Source organism: Phyllobates terribilis, unplaced genomic scaffold (assembly GCF_046119375.1).
Source record: "Phyllobates terribilis strain yellow unplaced genomic scaffold, ASM4611937v1 Scaffold_5__5_contigs__length_657084704, whole genome shotgun sequence".
Lineage (NCBI taxonomy): Eukaryota > Metazoa > Chordata > Amphibia > Anura > Dendrobatidae > Phyllobates > Phyllobates terribilis.
This window is the reverse complement of record NW_027362765.1, coordinates 265,203,690-265,225,086: the sequence shown is the minus strand read 5'-3', so window position 1 is coordinate 265,225,086 and position 21,397 is coordinate 265,203,690. Positions and strand designations below refer to the sequence as shown.

At 48.3% G+C, this 21,397-nt stretch overlaps 1 protein-coding gene across 1 annotated transcript in view; it reads left to right on the top strand.

The window, feature by feature from the left end:
- ANKFN1 (ankyrin repeat and fibronectin type III domain containing 1) overlaps positions 1 to 21,397 on the top strand; it is a 1,224,583-nt gene that overhangs the window by 771,162 nt on the left and 432,024 nt on the right. The gene's annotated exons all lie outside the window — the stretch shown is intronic.

Sequence of the window (21,397 nt, the reverse complement as noted above, 5' to 3'; positions counted from 1 at the left end):
TAGGACCTTTAGGAGAGATTTGTTTGTTGAGTGTCATGAGTCTCGGTTGGCAGGTCATCCAGCAATTTCTGAGACCAAGAGACTTGTGGGTCGTAGTTTTTGGTGGCCTGGATGGCAGAAGGAAGTCATTAAGTGGGTGTGTCAATGTACTGTGTGTGCTAGATCTAAGTCTTCTTATACTCCTGCTGCGGGGTTGCTTTGCCCTCTGGAGGTTCCTAGTGCACCTTGGACACATCTGGCTATGGACTTTATTACTGACCTTCCTTCCTCTGAGGGTTTCACCGTCATCTGGGTGGTCGTGGACCGTTTTAGCAAGATGTGTCACTTGGTTCTCTTCATCAAACTGCCCTGCGCTAAGACACTCGCTAAGGTCTTTGTCAAGGAAATTGTCAGACTCCATGGTGTTCCTACTGACATTGTTTCTGATAGGGGACCTCAGTTCGTGGCTCATTTTTGGCGTGCCTTTTGTGACAGGTTGGGAGTTCATTTGTCGTTTTCATCTGGATATCATCCTGAGTCTAATGGCCAGACAGAAAGGAAGAATCAGGATGTTGAGCAGTTCTTGCATTGTTTTGTGGCAGACAATCAAGAGGGGTGGTCTGAGTTTCTGCCGCTTGCTGAATTTGCTCTTAACAACCATACATCCTCATCTGCTGGGTGTTTGCCTTTTTTTTGTTGTTCTGGAAGACATCCGTCTTTTGGGTCATTCTCCAAATTGGTATCGGCTGTGCCTGAGGAGGAGAGTTTTTCCGGTGATTTGGAGAGAGTTTGGACGGATGTGCGTGGTAATCTTCAGGAGACTAACAAAAAATCTAAGAGGTAGTTTGACAGGAAACGTCAAGAGGTTTTGTTTACGGTTGGTGACATGGTTTGGTTGTCCTCTAAGAATCTGCGGTTGAGGATTCCTTCTAAAAAATTGGGTCCCAAGTTTGTAGGGCCCTTTAAGGTGCTTCAGGTAGTTAACCAATCTGCTGTTAGGTTGGAGGTTCCTACCTCCTGGAAGATTAATCCGGTGTTTCATGTTTCTCTATTGAAAAAAGCTGATGTATCAGATAGAGACGTCACTGCCACTGTTCCTCCGGTGGTGGAGGACGGGGAATATGAAATTTCCCGCATCTTTAATTCTAGACGGTATAGGGGGAGTTTGCAGTATCTCGTCGCCTGGAAGGGTTTCGGTCCCGAGGATAACTCATGGGTGAGGGCGGATGATGTTTCTGCGTCCAGACTTGTCAGAGCGCTTCACAAGAGGTTTCCTGATAAGCCTGGGCCTAGGGGATCCGGAGGATCCTCTTAGAAGAGGTGGTACTGTTAGAACTCTCCTGTTAGTTTTTTTCTATTTTGCTGGTTACATGACCTTTTTGCCTATATAATCCTGCTCCGCCCTTCTGGCCATGCTGGACTTCATTGCAATTTCTACTCTTAAGCTAGCCAGGTGCTTTGTAACCTTTCTCAGTCAGTTTAGCTAGGTCTTTTGACCTTTATGTTGTATGTTGTGTTTTTGTCTTTTTTCTGCTACAATTTCTGCTAGGAGGTGTCAATCTTTCTCCCAGTCCCTAGTTCTTGTAGGGATCCCTTCCTCACATCTATAGGTCTTCGTTCAGACTAGCTGAGGACTTTAGTGGGTCTGATCGCAGGATCAGGTTCCCCGTTACATTGTAGGGATCTATCTTAGTTCTATTGTAGGGACAGATCTCCTGTCTTTCCTTAGTGCTTGTAGCCTATCATAACACTAATAATTTTTAGCTGCATCTTGTCTGGAAAATAATCTTGGGCCTGTTGCAGTGTGCGGTACTCATTCTATTATGCCATCTATATTAAGCTCCACCAGCTTTCAAATTACTAATAATTTTTAGCTGCATCTTGTCTGGAAAATAATTTTGGGCATAGTAGCAGTGTGTGGTACTCATTCTAACCAACCGTTTTAAGCAACTCTGGGGCAATTGATGCCACTTAAGTGGTGTCTGTGCCACAAATTTTTTGAAAAAATGGAGACTCTTTTTGGAGTCCCCTTGCTTTGTTTTACGTGACGTTGCCATCGTCAATTAGAGGTGGGTTGGGTCCCCCCCCCCCCTTTTAACCATAGGAAAATACATACACTATGGCTTGGGGTAACACAGATGGTTGAGTCTGAAGAGCTGTTTACTCAGAGGTCTGCTCCACAGCTTTAGCGTCTGCTAGTCAGCATAGTAACCCAGCTGCGAAGCAAGCTGCACCGCCTGTGTATCTAATAATGATTTTTAAATGCATCTAGCCTAGGCAGACTGTGGGGACCCCCAACCAAACCCAGATGCTCTGCATCTAACCCAGCCAATCATTTGATAGTATTGCTAGTAGCAGAGTCGCATGGGCTCTAAACCTTGCTTAGCCTGTGCATTTTTTCAGATCGCTAAGGATGACCCAACTCATGTTATCTGTAACATTTGTCACCAAAAGCTAAGTAGAGGCCAAAAAATAAATAGTTTGAGTACTTCATGCATGAACCGTCACATGGATATGAAGCATAAGTTGCAGTGTGAAGCTCACTGTGCTACAATGCGGTCTAGCGGGCCGGGCCAACCACCATCTGCCCCACCTGTGTCATCCTGGGGAGACTAAAAGCTACTGCGTAGTCTTTTCCAAAAATTTGAGGGAATTACCACGGGAATGTTTTGGAAAAGGTATAAGAGTTTAGGTAGGACATTCATTTTTTGTATACTTATTCTGCCGAACCAGGAAAAATCCTTCACCGTCCAAGAAGTAAGATCTTTATGGAGTTGTTCAATAAAGGGCCCAAAATTAAGATAAAATAGATGGGAGAGGTCTCTATGAATACAAAATCCTAAATATTTGATACCCTGTGAGGGCCAGGCAAAGGGAAAGTTGGACTGGATGGAATCCTGTATGGATTTGGGGAGGGAGACATCGAGGGCCTCAGACTTCGCTGCATTGATTTTAAAATTTGACCATGCAACAAAGTAATCTATTTCAGCCATAACAGCAGGAATGGATATATGTGATTGAGTGATATATACTAGGACATCATCAGCAAATGCAGAGCACTTGTACTCGGTGCCTCCCACCTCAATCCACCTTATATTGGGGTTATCGCGAATTGATGAGAGCAGGTGCTACATCACTAGGATGTATAAAAGAGGGGACAGAGGACATCCCTGCCTTGTCCCATTGGTGATTATGAAAGGTGATGAAAATGTTCCATTTATCTTCAGCCTAGCTGACGGATTGCGATACAGGGCCATGATTTTGGCTATAAAAGGGTCCCCTAGACCCCTACCCCAAGCTTTTTAAGAGAATAATATATGGCGTGCCAGGAGACTCTATGGAATGCTTTCTCAGCATCCAACGAGAGTATCTAATTACAAATTTTTAACTGCATCTAGCCCAGGAAATACTTTGGACCTAGTAGCAGTGTCTGCTAGTCATCGGATTACCCCACCTGTTAAGCAAGCTACACCACCTGTAGTTTGAACACTTAACTTTTTCAAAGGAAATGGTTCGGGCCCCCGGGACACTCAGTGAAGAGCATCGGGGAGGCACCCCAAGGCACAGGGGCTGGGACTGGCGGTAGGACGCCTTGCGGTGGACCGCCAAGCTCGATCCTTATAAAAGCTTTTTAACTGCAGCAGCTTTAGTAGACGCTACTGGAGCTGGAATTCCCGCGGCTGCTGGCATCAGACTTGCCCTCCAATAGATCCTTGCAAAAGGATATAAAGTGTACTCATTCAAATTACAGAGACAATTTAAATTAAAAAGCTTAGACCTGCCTCCACCGCAGGGGGGCTCGCTCGACCCACCAGCGGACAGGCACCAGTATTGGGAGAGTTGGGCTGGCTGTCAGGGTCCACCACAGCTCTGGCACAAACCCGGCGACACGGAGGTGGCACGGGCAGGAACGGACAGGCCGTGTCAGCTTCGCACTATTTTGGTTTTAGAAGGGCATGACATGCCTATATCTGTGTCCCCCCCTCCTTTTATTCCTCCACCTCTTTTCTTTTCGCATGACTATATGTACTTGTCACTTTTCCATTTGTTATGTCTTCTGAACAGTTTGTCAGCTTTTGGACACCTTTGAAGGTGTTTTCTATGTGTTTCTATGTGTTTTTGTTTGCCTGCCATTGGTTTTAACGGTGTTCGACGAACAGTTCGACGAACAGTTCGGCGAACATATGGGTGTTCGACGAACCGAACCGAACTTGAACACTACGGGGGGGTGGCTCAACTCTAATCTTAATCCTCATTATTTGCTTAAAAAACAATCAAGAGAACACAGTTGTTCTGTGCCATTTGCTTGTTGGCAGTGCAGATTACAGCCAGGTCCTTTCAATATTGCAGAGCTTAAAATCCAGCTATTTAAAACTGTGGTTTGTCTGTCACACAGATCACATGTAATTGCGCAGAAAATACTGCCATTTCTGGCATCCATTAATAATTTGTTTCAGTGTTTCAGTGAAGCCATTGACACCAGTTTGCTGTTCAAAATAGTTAACTACAGGCCAAGATTTTAAAACTGTGGTTTGTCCGTCACACGGATCACATATACGTTGTCAGAAAATACTGCCATTTCTGGCCTCCATTAAAAATTTGTTTCAGTGTGTCAGTGAAGCAACTGACACCAGTTTGCTGCTCAAAATAGTTAACTACAGGCCAGGTATTTAAAACTGTGGTTTGTCCGTCACACGGATCACATATACGTTGTCAGAAAATACTGCCATTTCTGGCCTCCATTAAAAATTTGTTTCAGTGTGTCAGTGAAGCAATTCACACCAGTTTGCTGTTCAAAATAGATACCTACAGGACAGGTAATTAAAACGGTGTTTTCTCCGTCACACGGATCACATATACGTTTTCAGAAAATACTGCCATTTCTGGGCACCATTAAAATTTTTTTTCAGTGTGTCAGCAAAGTTTTTGACACCGGTTTGCTGTTCAATGTTACGCTCACGCCCGGACTGACTGGCGTGAGCGTGGTTAGTGGTCCCACTGGACCATGAACCGAGGAGTGCCTGGAGGGGCGTGATTAAGTATCAACTCGGTCCAACCAAGTTCGCACGGCAGCTCAGTCGTCTCCGTGAACCAGGGAGGAACCGAGCAGAGGGACTAGGTGCTACTCCAGGTCAGACCCCGGTCACAGCTGTTGACCCACACCGGGGGAATGCAGGAACAGGCAGGCACAGCTGGTATGCAGACAGGTGGGTACTGGCAGGCACAGCTGGTATGCAGACAGGCGGGTACTGGCAGGTATGAATGCAGGCTGGATAGGAACCAGTGCAGACTGGGATACAGGAACAGAGCCGCGGGGTTCGGTGGACTAGCAGAGCAGAACCGCAAGCGCGGAGGACAAGTGGGGCAGAGCAGAGCGAAACCGCAGGTGCGCTGAACAAGCAAAACAGAGAGAAACCGCAGGTGTGGTGAACAAGCAGAGCAGAGCGAAACCGCAGGTGCGGTGAACAAGCAGAGCAGAGCGAAACCGTGGGTGCGTTGAACAAGCAGAGCAGAGCGAAACCGCAGGTGCGGTGAACAAGCAGGGCAGAGCGAAACCGTAGGTGCGGTGAAAAAGCAGAGCAGAGCGAAGCGAAACCGCAGGTGCAGTGAACAAGCAGAGCAGAGCGAATCCGCAGATGCGGTAGACAAGCAGAGCAGAGCGAAACCGCAGGTGCAGTGGACAAGCAGAGCAGAACAGAGCAGAAGGTGCAGGCAGACAGGACAGGGCTCTGTTCACATGGAACAGACTGGAAAATACAGGAAGATAGTTTGAACACAGGAGGTAGATACGGAGGCAGGGAAACCCGATAAGCAGAACCAAATACACACAAGGTACTTACTATGAAGTAGCGAGTGGACACAAAACTCACAAACAGAAGTACAGAGACAACGAGTTGGAGTTAGGTGCAGGTTCAGACACTGCAGGAAAAGGGAAGGTTTGGACATAGAGACAAACAGGTAACGGGGTACGACACAGTTCAGACAGGAACTGAACCAGGAACAAGATACAGGAGCGAGCCTGGGATCTCAGCCCCCAGGGTGGCGGAAACAGACTAGAAGTCACAGATACAGGCAACAGTCCAGGGAATACATCCCCCAGGGTGGCGGAACAGACTAGAAGTCACAGATACAGGTAACAGGCCTGGGTATACAGCCCCCAGGGTGGCAGAAACAGACAAGATACAGGACAGGACCTGGCAACTCAGTTGCACAGAACACACTGTAAGAAAGTGTTGCTCAGGCACCTCCTACTGGGTGGAGGGGGTTTAAGCATCCAGTGACTCACAGCAATAGGCTGGAGAGGCATTAGGAGTGCGCACACTGTAACTATAAGAATCCGTAACCCCGCCACCGCCCTAAGCAATCAGACAAGAGACACAGCAGGTACTGGAGCAAAGTGTGCAGCCTGGACTGATAGGTAAGATGGCGGTTTTGCATGGTGGGAGTTGGTAAGCTATGCCAGCACGCCGCCAGGGTTGTTACATTCAAAATAGTTGCCTACAGGCCAGGTATTTAAAACAGTGGTTTTCCATCACACGTATCACATATAACTTCACTCCAAATTCAGCCATTTGTAGTGAGCGTGGAAGATATTGTCCTCCATTTAAAATGGGCAAGGCGCGTGGCAAGGGACAGGGAACGGGATGTGATGGTGATGGTGCATGCAGAGGCCGAGGCCGTGGGGAAGCTGAAATTGTGCCACAACAAACACCCACATCTTCTCGCCCGACCTTCCTGTCCCAATTCCTAGTGGACCGCAGCACACCACTATTGAACCCAGAGCAGTGTCAAAAGGTTGTTGGTTGGATAGCGGATAACGCTTCCAGTCACTTTGCCACCACCACCACCACCACCCTGTCTTCCACATGGTCAAGTCTCAGTAGCCGTGAGTCTGGACTGCATATTCCTCACAGTGATCCTCCTTTCTCCCCCCATGCTTAGTGCCCGGAGACAACTGATCCTACACTTGGACACTCTGGAGGGCTGTTCACTTTTCCATTTATAGATTCGGGCCTCTCGCCCGGTCCACTTGCAGCAAGGCAAGAGGAAATCGCATGTAGCGATGCCCAAATATTTGAACAGCCACGGTCTCACGAAGGTGACGGTGGGAAAGTGTCACAAGAGGTGGACTATGATGAGACACAATTGAAAGAAAGTCAGGAGGAGGACCAGGGTGGGGAAGTGGAAGACGAGGTGGTGGATGATATAGTAACTGACCCAACCTGGCAGGAGGACATGCAGACCGAGGACAGCATCACACAGGGGGGGGAGGCAGAGCACCACAACAGGCTGGAAGAAGCAGTGTGGTGGCCGCAGACAGAAGGCAGGCAACCATTCCCCGTAACACCAACATGAAGGTAGTTGCCTGTACAACTGTTAAGTCTTCCCGAGTCTGGATGTTTTTTAAAGACTCTGCCGATATACCCAAAAAGGCCATTTGCACCAACTGCCAGGCCAGCATCAGCAGGGGTGGCAAAACTACCAGCATGACCACCTCCAGCATGATCAGGCACATGGCAGCAAAGCACCTGACTTTGTGGGCCGAACCCCAGGGTCCAGGAACAGTGTCTGCGGGTGGCAATACTGCTTCTTCCGCAAGCCAATCCCCTGTCCATGGTGCATGCGAAGATGCCTCCTGCCCTGCACCTGTCGTTGCACACTCTCAAGTAGCAGCATCAGGAAGCACGTCCACGTCCTTGTCCCAGCGCAGCGTTCAGTTGTCCATACCCCAGTCCTTGGAACGCAAGCGCAAATATGCAGCCAACGCCCCACAGGCCACACTACTAAATTTCCACATTTCACAACTGCTTGTGCTCAAAATGTTGCCTTTTAGGCTTGTGGAGATGGAAGCATTCCACAACCTGGTGGCAGCGGCCATCCCTCGGTACTCGGTCCCCAGCCGCCACTATTTCTCCTGGTGTGCCGTCCCCACATTACACAAGCACGTGTCCCAAAACATTAGCCATGCCCTCAACAACGAAGTTACCGGCAAAGTCCACCTAACCACTGACACGTGGACAAGTGCTTGTGGGCAGAGACGGTACATCTCACTGATGGCACACTGGGTTAACATAGTGGAAGCCGGGACCCAGTCTGACCTTGGGACGGAACACGTCCTCCCGACTCCAAGAATTGCGGGTCCTAGGTCAATCCGGGTTGCCCCCACGGTCTACAGCTCCTGCACCTCATCCTCCTCAGCCTCCTCTTCAGCCTTCATCTCCGAAATGACCCCATCAGTCACAAGCTGGAAGCACTGCAACACTGCCTCGGCCAAGTGGCAACAGGCTGTGCTGAAGCTAATATGCTTAGGTGACAAACCGCACAATGCTGAAGAGTTGTGGACAGCTCTAAAAGAGCAGGCTGATCTGTGACTCACATCACTGAAACTACAGACAGGCATGGTCGTGTGTGACAATGGCCGGAACCTGGTGGCGGCCTGAGACGAGGCGAGCTCACACACATACCATGCCTGGCCCATGTGCTTAACCTCATGGTTCAGTGGTTTCTCAAATCCTACCCAGAGCTGCCAGATCTGCTTGTTAAAGTACGCCGCCTGTGTGCCCATTTTAGAAAGTCACCTACAGCTTCCGTCACCCTTGCCGTGTTTCAGCAGCGTTTGCAGCTTCCGGCTCACAGACTGGTGTGTGATGTCCCCACGCGTTGGAACTCTACACTGCAGATGTTGGGAAGGATTTGTGAGCAGAAGAGGGCAGTTGTTGAGTACCAGCATCAACAAGGCTGTCGGTATTCAGACTCCAGAGTAGTAGATCAGACTCCACACATAAGACCTCAGGAGTGGACATGGATGTCAGACATATGTACCATCCTCCAAAACTTTGAGGACTCCACCAAGATGGTGGAGATGGTGAGTTAAAATGACATTTCCTGGTGAATGCATTTGTCACAGTTAGTGTTGAGCGATACCTTCCGATATCAGGAAATATCGTATCGGATTGGATCGGACCGATACTCAAAAAGTATCGGATATCGCCGATTCCGATACCGGAAACCAATGCAAGTCAATGGGACACTAATATTGGAATGAAAATAAACCCTTTCTTTCCTTGTAGGTTAATTCTACATGAAGTAAAACAACTAAGAATAATGTAGAATGTATGCGAAAAGCCGGCAATTCATCAGCGGCATACACCCGTACCCGACAATTTACAACAGAAAGAATAGAGCTTCACACATAGATTAGATAGATAGAAACATGTCAGTCACATATATATGAAGTACAGTGACAGTGTTGCTTACTGTACTTGTCATTTAGTGTAAAGGATTTATTTAAAAAAATAATAGTGTTTTCATGCACCGTCTCTTTAAAAAAGCCGGCAATTCAGCAGCGGTACCCGACAATTTATAACAGACAGAATAGAGCTTCACACATAGATTAGATAGATAGATAGAAACATGTCAGTCACATATATATGAAGTACAGTGACAGTGTTGGTTACTGTACTTGTCATTTAGTGTAAAGGATTTATATAAAAAAATAATAGTGTTTTCATGCACCGTCTCTTTAAGAAAGCCGGCCGGCAATTCAGCAGCAGTACCCGACAATTTAGAATAGAAGGAAGAGAGAATCATACATAGATTAGATAGATAGAAACATGTCAGTTACATATATATGAAGTACAGTGACAGTGTTGATTACTGTACTTGTCATTTAGTGTTAAAATAAAGGATTTATTTTAAAAAAAATTGGCGTGGGGTTCCCCTTAATTTTAGTCTCTAGCGGAGGTTAAGCAGACGGCTGGGGCAGATGTTTGAAGCCTGGGAAGGGGGTAATACCCACGGAGCTTCCCAGACTACTAATATCAGCCCCCAGCTGAATACCTAGCCTTTACTAGCTATTAAAATGGGGGACCCCCCCCAAAAAATGACGTGGGGTCCCCCCTATTTTAATAGCTAGCAAAGGCTAGGCAGACAGCTGGGGGCTGATATTAATAGCCCAGGAAGGGAGCCATGAATATTGGCCCCCTCCCAGGCTAGAAATACCAGCCGTCAGCCGCCCCACAAATGGCGCATCCATAGGATGCGCCAATTCTGGCACTTAGCCTCGCTCTTCCCACTGCCCTGTAGCGGTGGCAGTGGGGTAATAGGGCTGGGGTTGATGTCAGCTTATAATGCCAGCTGACATCAAGCCCAGGTTAGTAATGGAGAGGCGTCTATAAGACACCCCCATTACTAACCCCATAGTGAAAGTTAAAAAAAAAACACAAACACCCAGAATAAAGTCCTTTAATTGAAATAAACACACAATTCTTTATTGTTCTAAATTAAACCATACTTACCATCACGCCCATTCCAGCTGAAGCCAACGATCTCCTGCAATAAAAGAAAAATAATAAAGCAACCTCATCCTTACCTTTCCATGGTTCCCACGACGGCTCCAGCTCTGCTACATCGAGATGACAGGCTGGACCGCAGCAGAACGCTGCCATACAGCCTGTCATCCCGCAGACACTGAGAAGCGCAGGCTTGCTTGCGCTCCTCAGTGTCTCGCTGTGACGGCATCCAGATGAGCCGACAATGAACTCGGCTCACCTCATGCACGTCACTGACAGCGTGGGAGAATTCTCACGCTGAAGCGCTGAGTGCAGGAGAATTTTCCCACGCTGTCAGTGACGTGCATGAGGTGAGCCGAGTTCATTGGACATGACCTCACCTCATGCACATCACTGACAGCGTGGGAAAATTCTCCTGCACTCAGCGCTTCAGCGTGAGAATTTCCCCACGCTGTCAGTGACGTGATGAGGTGAGCTCATGTCCAATGAACTCAGCTCACTTCATGTACGTCACTGACAGCGTGGGAGAATTCTCACGCTGAAGCGCTGAGTGCAAGAGAATTTTCCCACGCTGTCAGTGACGTGCATGAGGTGAGCTGAGTTCATTGGACATGAACTCGGCTCATCTGGATGACGTCACAGAGAGACACTGAGGAGCGAAAGTATGCCTGCGCTTCTCAGTGTCTGCGGGATGACAGGCTGGATGCCAGCGTTCTGCTGCGGTCCAGCCTGTCATCTCGATGTAGCAGAGCTGAAGCTGTCATGGGATCCATGGGAAGGTAAGGATGAGGTTGGTTTATTATTTTTCTTTTATTGCAGGAGATCGTTGGCTTCAGCTGGAATGGGCGTGATGGTAAGTATTGTTTAATTTAGAACAATAAAGAATTGTGTGTTTATTTCAATTAAAGGACTTTATTCTGGGTGTTGTGTTTTTTTTAAATACTTTACTAGAAATTCATGGTGGTCATGTCTAATATTGGCGTGACCCCATGAATTTCGGGCTTAGGGCCAGCTGATAATGCCAAGCTGGCCTTAACCCCTTTATTACCCAGTGAGCCACCGCACCAGGGCCCTGGATGAGTTGGGTACAGCGCCAGAAGATGGCGCTTCTATGAACGCGCCATTTTCCGGGGCGGCTGCGGACTGCAATTTGCAGCGGGTGGGGCCCAGAAAGCTTGGGCCTCCCTGCGCTGCAGATTCCAGCCCCCAGCTGCCTAGTTGTACCTGGCTGGACACAAAAATAGGGCGAAGCCCCACGTATTTTTTTTTTAAATTATTTCATGAAATTCATGAAATAATTAAGAAAAAAAGGGCTTCCCTATATTGTTGTGTCCGGCCAGGTACAAATAGGCAGCTGGTGGTTGGGGGCAGCCCGTTCCTGCCTGCTGTACCTGGCTGGACACAAAAATAGGGCGAAGCCCCACGTATTTTTTTTTTAAATTATTTCATGAAATTCATGAAATAATTAAGAAAAAAAGGGCTTCCCTATATTGTTGTGTCCGGCCAGGTACAAATAGGCAGCTCGTGGTTGGGGGCAGCCCGTTCCTGCCTGCTGTACCTGGCTGGACCCAAATATAGTGCGAATCGCCACGTCAATTTTTTTTTAATTATTTCATGAAATAATTTTTTAAAAAAAGGGCTTCCATATATTGGTTTGTCCGGCCAGGTACAAATAGGCAGCTGGTGGTTGGGGGCAGCCCGTTCCTGCCTGCTGTACCTGGCTGGACACAAATATAGGACGCAGCCCCACATCAATTTTTTTTTAATTATTTCATGAATTTCCTGAAATAATTAAAAAAAAATTGACGTGGGGCTTTGCACTATATTTGTGTCCAGCCAGGTACAGCAGGCAGGAACGGGCTGCCCCCAACCACAAGCTGCCTATTTGTACCTGGCCGGACACAACAATATAGGGAAGCCCTTTTTTTCTTTATTATTTCATGAATTTCATGAAATAATTCAAAAAAATACGTGGAGCTTTGCCCTATTTTTGTGTCCAGCCAGGTACAACTAGGCAGCTGGGGGCTGGAATCTGCAGCGCAGGGAGACCCAAGCTTTCTGGGCCCCCCCCCCCCGCTGCAAATTGCAGTCCGCAGCCACCCCGGAAAATGGCGCGTTCATAGAAGCTGGATGCTGTACCTGGCTGGCATATAAAAATATAGCAAAGCCCACGTCAAAATTTTTGGGAAAAATTAATTAAAAAATAAATAATAATTTAGGGACTGCATCTTTATTAACTCCTCAAATGTCATTTAGTGTTAAAATAAAGGATTTATTTAAAAAAAAATTGGCGTGGGATCCCCCATAATTTTAGTCTCTAGCGGAGGTTAAGCAGACGGCTGGGGAAGATGTTTGAATCCTGGGAAGGGGGTAATACCCACGGAGCTTCCCAGACTACTAATATCAGCCCCCAGCTGAATACCTAGCCTTTACTAGCTATTAAAATGGGGAACCCCCCCAAAAAAATGACGTGGGGTCCCCCCTATTTTAATAGCTAGCAAAGGCTAGGCAGACAGCTGGGGGCTGATATTAATAGCCCAGGAAGGGAGCCATGAATATTGGCCCCCTCCCAGGCTAGAAATACCAGCCGTCAGCCGCCCCAGAAATGGCGCATCTATAGGATGCGCCAATTCTGGCACTTAGCCTCGCTCTTCCCACTGCCCTGTAGCGGTGGCAGTGGGGTAATAGGGCTGGGGTTGATGTCAGCTTATAATGCCAGCTGACATCAAGCCCAGGTTAGTAATGGAGAGGCGTCTATAAGACACCCCCATTACTAACCCCATAGTGAAAGTTAAAAAAAAAACACAAACACCCAGAATAAAGTCCTTTAATTGAAATAAACACACAATTCTTTATTGTTCTAAATTAAACCATACTTACCATCACGCCCATTCCAGCTGAAGCCAACGATCTCCTGCAATAAAAGAAAAATAATAAAGCAACCTCATCCTTACCTTTCCATGGTTCCCACGACGGCTCCAGCTCTGCTACATCGAGATGACAGGCTGGACCGCAGCAGAACGCTGCCATACAGCCTGTCATCCCGCAGACACTGAGAAGCGCAGGCTTGCTTGCGCTCCTCAGTGTCTCGCTGTGACGGCATCCAGATGAGCCGACAATGAACTCGGCTCACCTCATGCACGTCACTGACAGCGTGGGAGAATTCTCACGCTGAAGCGCTGAGTGCAGGAGAATTTTCCCACGCTGTCAGTGACGTGCATGAGGTGAGCCGAGTTCATTGGACATGACCTCACCTCATGCACGTCACTGACAGCGTGGGAAAATTCTCCTGCACTCAGCGCCTCAGCGTGAGAATTTCCCCACGCTGTCAGTGACGTGCATGAGGTGAGCTCATGTCCAATGAACTCAGCTCACTTCATGTACGTCACTGACAGCGTGGGAGAATTCTCACGCTGAAGCGCTGAGTGCAAGAGAATTTTCCCACGCTGTCCGTGACGTGCATGAGGTGAGCTGAGTTCATTGGACATGAACTCGGCTCATCTGGATGACGTCACAGAGAGACACTGAGGAGCGCAAGTATGCCTGCACTTCTCAGTGTCTGCGGGATGACAGGCTGGATGCCAGCGTTCTGCTGCGGTCCAGCCTGTCATCTCGATGTAGCAGAGCTGAAGCTGTCGTGGGATCCATGGGAAGGTAAGGATGAGGTTGGTTTATTATTTTTCTTTTATTGCAGGAGATCGTTGGCTTCAGCTGGAATGGGCGTGATGGTAAGTATAGTTTAATTTAGAACAATAAAGAATTGTGTGTTTATTTCAATTAAAGGACTTTATTCTGGGTGTTGTGTTTTTTTTAAATACTTTACTAGAAATTCATGGTGGTCATGTCTAATATTGGCGTGACCCCATGAATTTCGGGCTTAGGGCCAGCTGATAATGCCAAGCTGGCCTTAACCCCTTTATTACCCAGTGAGCCACCGCACCAGGGCCCTGGATGAGTTGGGTACAGCGCCAGAAGATGGCGCTTCTATGAACGCGCCATTTTCCGGGGCGGCTGCGGACTGCAATTTGCAGCGGGTGGGGCCCAGAAAGCTTGGGCCTCCCTGCGCTGCAGATTCCAGCCCCCAGCTGCCTAGTTGTACCTGGCTGGACACAAAAATAGGGCGAAGCCCCACGTATTTTTTTTTAAAATTATTTCATGAAATTCATGAAATAATTAAGAAAAAAAGGGCTTCCCTATATTGTTGTGTCCGGCCAGGTACAAATAGGCAGCTCGTGGTTGGGGGCAGCCCGTTCCTGCCTGCTGTACTTGGCTGGACCCAAATATAGTGCGAAGCGCCACGTCAATTTTTTTTTAATTATTTCATGAAAGAATTTTTTAAAAAAAGGGCTTCCCTATATTGTTGTGTCCGGCCAGGTACAAATAGGCAGCTGGTGGTTGGGGGCAGCCCGTTCCTGCCTGCTGTACCTGGCTGGACACAAATATAGGACGCAGCCCCACATCAATTTTTTTTTAATTATTTCATGAATTTCCTGAAATAATTAAAAAAAAATTGACGTGGGGCTTTGCACTATATTTGTGTCCAGCCAGGTACAGCAGGCAGGAACGGGCTGCCCCCAACCACAAGCTGCCTATTTGTACCTGGCCGGACACAACAATATAGGGAAGCCCTTTTTTTCTTTATTATTTCATGAATTTCATGAAATAATTCAAAAAAAAAATACGTGGAGCTTTGCCCTATTTTTGTGTCCAGCCAGGTACAACTAGGCAGCTGGGGGCTGGAATCTGCAGCGCAGGGAGACCCAAGCTTTCTGGGCCCCCCCCCCCGCTGCAAATTGCAGTCCGCAGCCACCCCGGAAAATGGCGCGTTCATAGAAGCTGGATGCTGTACCTGGCTGGCATACAAAAATATAGCAAAGCCCACGTCAAAATTTTTGGGAAAAATTAATTAAAAAATAAATAATAATTTAGGGACTGCATCTTTATTAACTCCTCAAATGTCATTTAGTGTTAAAATAAAGGATTTATTTAAAAAAAAAATTGACGTGGGATCCCCCATAATTTTAGTCTCTAGCGGAGGTTAAGCAGACGGCTGGGGAAGATGTTTGAAGCCTGGGAAGGGGGTAATACCCACGGAGCTTCCCAGACTACTAATATCAGCCCCCAGCTGAATACCTAGCCTTTACTAGCTATTAAAATGGGGAACCCCCCCAAAAAAATGACGTGGGGTCCCCCCTATTTTAATAGCTAGCAAAGGCTAGGCAGACAGCTGGGGGCTGATATTAATAGCCCAGGAAGGGTGCCATGAATATTGGCCCCCTCCCAGGCTAGAAACACCAGCCGTCAGCTGCCCCAGAAATGGTGCATCCATAGGATGCGCCAATTCTGGCACTTAGCCTCGCTCTTCCACGCTGCCCTGGTGCGGTGGCAGGGGGTAATAGGGCTGGGGTTCATGTCAGCGCCAGCTGCCATGAATCCCAGGTTAGTAATGATGGGCGTCTATAAGACACCCCCATTACTAACCTACAAAGTGTTAAAAAGAAAAAACACACTACACCCAGAAAAAAATAATTTATTTGAAATAAAACACACAATTTTATTAAATTCTTAGTTTACTAAAAAAAAATAGTTACCTGTCCACGTTCCTGCGCTGATCTCCCATGCACAGCTGTCACATCTGGAGATGGTGACAGCTGTGCATGGCTGCTGTAAGCTCACGCTGCCGGGAACACGTCCGCTCCCGGCAGCGGGAGCCACTGACTGAGGTCACCGGAGTGCATTCAGGCAGCGCAGCTCCGGAGACCTCCTTTACGGCACTGCTGTACCGTGGGAATTTCTCACGATACAGCAGGGCCGTAAAGGAGCTGACCGGAGCAGCGCTGCCTGAACTCCGGCGAACCCTTACGGCCCCATCATTCTAGCGGCAGCAGCGGTTCAGAGCGGTCACATTCTATGTGGCTGCTCTGAACTGGAGATCTTCGTGGGACACTCGTGGACTACTACGGAGGGGTAAGGATAAGGTTGTGGTTTATTATTTTATATTTTATTACAGGAGATCGATGGCTTCAGGGAATTAGGTGTCTAGGTGAGTATAGGTGTAGTTTTTTATTTTTTACTTTATTTTAGGTGGCGATCGGCGGGAACAGGTAATGTATGAACTAATTTATTGTAGGCAACCACTGACCACCAATGACATGTATTTAAAATTTATTGGGGACACAGTAGGGCAATTTAAATAGCAGGATCAGGCTGATGGGAACTACTGCTCCCATCGAGCTGATCCTGCTGGCACGAGTGGACGGGGGACAGACATAGGCCGATGGGAGTAGTAGTGTCACATCGGCCTATGTCTGCCTGCACGCACACACCCGCACACATCACACAGACACCGTGCACACCCGCAGACATCGCACAGACACCGCACACATCGCACAGACACATCGCACAGACACCGCGCACACCCGCACACATCGCACAGACACCGCACACACCCGCACACATCGCACAGACACCCACACACACCAATCATGACGGGTCTGGGAGGTGAGGCTGACCTGTGCGACCGTGGGAAAGTTCATGTGAGTTCATGCAATGCAGTCAAGCATGAACTCACATGAACCCTCTGAGGGCACCGCGGCTACTTCAAATGAACAGCTGATCGGCATCACCTGATACCGCAGCTGTTCATTTGAAATAACCGGCGGGAAAGCGCAGCACAGAATGGGAAAGCCGGCGGTAAAGTCTTTTCACTGCCGGCTTCCCCGCCCGGGTCCTTCGCTCCCCGCTGCTTGGTGCTGCGCTCCCCGCCCGGTCCTAACTTACGATCGGGATGGGAGGTGGCGAGGGGAGCGGAGGATCGGGGTGGGAGGCTGCGGGGAAGTAGTATGGGGTTGTGTGCTTGTTTAAAAGTCGGCGGCTTTTTACCGCCCGCCGGCTTTTAAACAATCAGGAGAATTCTCCCCCGCTGGGATGGCATTCTGATGACAGGCTGGATCTCAGCTGAGCGCTGCCATCCAGCTTATCATCCTTCAGAGACACTGCAGAGCGCAGGCATTATGGGAACTTCCGATTCCGGTATTCGATATTGTAAAAGTATCGGAATTAAGTATCGGAATTCCCATACCGCGAATATCGGCCGATACCCGATATTTCAGTATCGGAATGCTCAACACTAGTCACAGTTGAAAGCAATGCAAAAGTGCAAAAACACATCAAAACCGCTAAGTGTGAACATAGCCCAAGGTGTGGAGGATTATTTTTGTTTTTGATTATTTATTTTGCTTTATATTCAAATCATTACCCTGGAAAGGATGTTCCTTAACATATTTCCCAGGAAAATCCATTTTGATTTCGTTTTTGTATGTTTTATTGGGAGTCTGTAAAAGTGGCGTAATACCTCTGATAACGTTGTTGACAGCACAGCAGTGACCTGGGAGTCATAAATGCTTCCAGGGGTCTTCCCCATGCTGTCCTCATGTCATTTGAGCACTGTTCCCATCGATTTGGCAATTTTTAGGCCCTCTGCAGACTGACGGGGGGAGCCGCCTGAAAAATGCTTGAGTTGCCCATAGACTTACATTGGGCTCGTTGCTCGGGTTGAGTACCCGAGTATTCCAATGTGCTCGACCCGAGCATCGAGCACCCGTGCATTTTAGTGCTCACCCCTCACTATCCAAGAGGTGATTACAATGAATTGTTAACACTAGCACTCCTCTTCCTTGGTTTGCTGGCAACCCAGACGTACACACCAACACTCCAGGCACCTACCATTGGGCCCGATAGATGGCTAAAGTGATAAACGCTCTGAAGATTTCCATGTTTCGTCGCCAATTTCGTTTAACTTTGACAGAGTTAAAAAATCTCCATCAATTTTGCACTTTTATTGTTTGCTTATACTTGAAGGCTTGATAGCTCTGTCAGATCCTAGCCACATCACTGCAAAATGACTTGACATTACTGCAAGAATTTGTAGCATATAAAGGAATCAACACACTTGTTGCTGAGGCAGCAATAAAAACTTTCAGCAGACACCTGTGGTACCTCAGTGAGATTATGATGGGTCTGGCTTTTTTTTGACAGTGAGATTCCAACTGCAGAAAAGGTTGAGATAGTACTGGATCTGCAGAAGGAAGGCAGCAATGTCTGCTCATCTCGCGTGCAGCTTGCCGAAGACCTTGTGTCACACAAGAAGCTTCATCACTTCCTTTTGTCCGACACAAAAAAATTGTTTGTTGCACTGGAAATAAACCAAGATTTTCTTCATCAAGATTCTTTTTTGTGCACACTAATGCAAGTTACATTGATGCATCCTTAAAAGTCGCCGGATTGAAAATGATGCCATCGAATGCTCCATTGCACTGAGTACATTCAATCTGTCACTGAGCACTCAAGAAGACAAGAAACAATTTATTCTCCAGTGTGTGGAGAAGCATCGCCATGACTATCCTTAACTAAATAAAGCGTGCTTCATTAAAAAAAGTGATACTACTGTAGAATTGTACATTTACTTTGCTGCAAGACATTTATTAAAAATAATTGTTCATTTTGTGATGATTGAGCCACCAGTAAACAATGTTGCAATGTTACGAAACTTTGTGTATGTTACCATCACACCAAAAGGAACTAAAAATTTACACAAAAATGTTCTGACTGTCACCCTAATATGCATATGTACTATATAAAAAGTAATGGAATTATGGAAATCACAGTGTTATGGGTCTGGGTGGTGGAACCTCTGTGCTACGGTGCAAGGAGGGACCAGAGGAGCGTAACTAAGTGCCTACTCGGACTGACCCAGGTCACACGGCGGCTTAGTCAACTCCATAAACCAGGGAGGGACCGGGCAGGTGAACCAGGTGCCACTCTTGGACCGACCTTGTGTGAGAGCAGGTGACTCCCACAGGTCAGATGACAGGAGCTGACCGGTACAGCGGATGAGCACGGCAGGAAGGCTGGTGGGTGGTCCGGGTAGATAAGTAGGCAGGTACAGCAGATAGCCAGACAGGTACTCCGGGTAGGCAAGCAGGCAGGTACGGTGAATAGCCAGACAGGTGCTCCGGGAAGGCAAGCTGGCGGGCACGGCAGGTAACTGGCAGGTGCTCCAGGTAGGCAGGCTGGCGGGCACGGCAGGTAACTGGCAGGTGCTCCGGGTAGGCAGGCTGGGTGGCACGGCTGATAGACAGACTGGTGGGCACGGATGATAGACAGACTGGCAGGCTGGACCATTAAACAGACTGGCGGGCAGGACTGACAGGCAACGGGACCTGAGGGCTGAGGAAAGTGTTAGCACACAAAACAACAACCTTGCACAGGCACCTCCATTTTGGAGGAGGTGCCTTATATAGGGGAAGTCCTCCGGCCATTGGCCGGGGACTCTTTAGGACGGCGCGAGCGGCCCCTTTAAGAGGGAGGGAGCGTGCGCCCTAAGCACAGTGTCCGGGAAGCTGCGCACGGTGCACGCCACAGCAGTAGCATGGGAGCAGGAAGTTGCCGGATCGGGACCGCGGCGGTGAGGGGAACGGCGTCTCCACCCGGCAGGAGGCAGAAACGCCGATGCTACAGTACCCCCCCTTTACGCCCCCTCTTCTTTAGGCCCACGACTAATTTTTTAAGATGAGGGGCATGAATGTTCTCCCTGGGTTTCCAAGACCTCTCCTCCGGGCCAAACCCCTTCCAATCCACAAGAAAGAAAGTCTTTCCTCTTACCCTCTTGGTGGCCAAAATGTTTTCTACCTCAAAGACGTCCTCAGCGGAGACTGGAGCTGGGGTGGTACCTGGATCGTCAGAGAAAGATTTTAGGACAACCCTTTTGAGGAGAGATACATGAAAGGAGTTGGGAATCCGTAAGGTGACGGGGAGTTTCAGCTTGTAAGCTACGGGATTCATTTGGTACAGTACCTCGAACGGACCGATGAACCGCGGACCCAAGTTATAAGAAGGAATCTTGAGACGGACATATTTGGAGGAAAGCCAGACCTTGTCTCCCAGACGGAATTGCAGCGGATCCAGATGTCTCTTACCAGCATGTTTCTTCATCCGTTAGGAGGACTGATGAAGCGCAGATCTACTGTCTTCCCAAATAGCCGAAAATTCGCTGACGAGAGACTCCGCGGCAGGATTGTCCACAGAAAAGGAGACGGGAAACGGAATCCAGGTGTGTCGACCATAGACCACAAAAAACGGGGATTTAGTAGAAGACTCGCTCTCATGGTTGTTATAGGGAAACTCGGCCCAGGGCAGGAGCTCAACCCAATCGCTATGGTTGAGCGTTGACAAAGTGCCGAAGAAAGCTGGTAAGGATCTGATTGATTATGTTCCACTTGACCATTGGACTGAGGAAGATAAGCAGAAGAGAAATCCAAAGAGACATCCAGCAGCTTGCACGTGGCTCTCCAGAAACGCGAAGTGAATTGAACTCCGCGATCCGAGACAATTTGGAGGGGTAGGCCGTGAAGACGGAAGATGTTATGGATGAAGTCCTTAGCCAGCACAGATGCAGATGGAAGACCAGGCAGAGGGATGAAGTGGGCCATCTTAGAAAAGCGGTCGGCGACCACCCAAATGACAGTACAACCGGCAGAAACAGGGAAATCCGTGATGAAGTCCATTGCAATGTGTTGCCACAGAGCGGAAGGTACGGGAAGAGGAAGGAGACTGGCGGCTGGAAGGTGCCTGGGAACATTGTTATAGGCACAAGAGGAACAAGCCGCGACAAAGTCCGCAACATCCTTGCGCAGGGCAGGCCACCAGTAATGTTGGGCAACTAGCAGAAAGGTTTTCCTCTGGCCAGAATGAACGGCTAGTTTGGATGAATGGCCCACGAGTAGAACCTTCTTACGATCTGGAACCGCTACAAAGGTCTTATCGGGTGGAGGATGAGATAGGTTAAACGGAGCAACAGTCATTACTTTGGAGGGGTCAATGATATGTAGAGGCTCCTCCTTTTGGTCGGAAGACAGGAATGAGCGGGATAAAGCGTTAGCTTTAATGTTCTTGTCCGCCGGGTGGTAGTGCAGAGTGAAGCAGAATCGGGCAAAGAATAGAGACCATCTGGCCTGACGCGGATTTAGTCTTTGGGCGTTCTGCAATTAAGCGAGGTTCTTATGGTCAGTGTAGATGACCACCGGGTGCAGAGCCCCCTCAAGCAAACAGCACCACTCCTCCAGCAC